Source organism: Parasteatoda tepidariorum, chromosome 4 (assembly GCF_043381705.1).
Source record: "Parasteatoda tepidariorum isolate YZ-2023 chromosome 4, CAS_Ptep_4.0, whole genome shotgun sequence".
In the NCBI taxonomy this organism is placed as follows: domain Eukaryota; kingdom Metazoa; phylum Arthropoda; class Arachnida; order Araneae; family Theridiidae; genus Parasteatoda; species Parasteatoda tepidariorum.
This window is the reverse complement of record NC_092207.1, coordinates 32,586,077-32,586,546: the sequence shown is the minus strand read 5'-3', so window position 1 is coordinate 32,586,546 and position 470 is coordinate 32,586,077.

Here is a 470-nt window from a genome sequence, read left to right as displayed (position 1 = left end):
GCTAAAAATTTTAAAAATCTGACAAAATTTTAAAAGTTCACGACAGTTACAATTTTTTTTAAAGAAACATTTTTTCTTTTTAAACGAAAACAACAGGTTGACTTGCAACTCGAATGCACATCCAAATGATTTTAGTTTAAGTTATGGAGTAAAAAGTAAGATATTTTTAAAGGGATAAAAAATGTTCACAAAAATCTTTCAGGTATAATTAATTTAATTCAAAGTAAGATTGATCTGTATTTGATTATAATTGGCTAATCAATGATATTAATGTCAAAGTATGGAATTGAGTAATTCTAAATCAAAATGTTTTCAAAAGAATCAAAGCTTCCTCTTTGTATTAAAAGAAAGTTAATGCAACCATCACCGCTGTTTCAGGAAATTTAAGCAGAGCGTTCTTGTCTTATGTCTAAATGTCTTATAACTCAAAAACTATTGCGTGAAACGATAATGGAATTGTGCACTTTCTA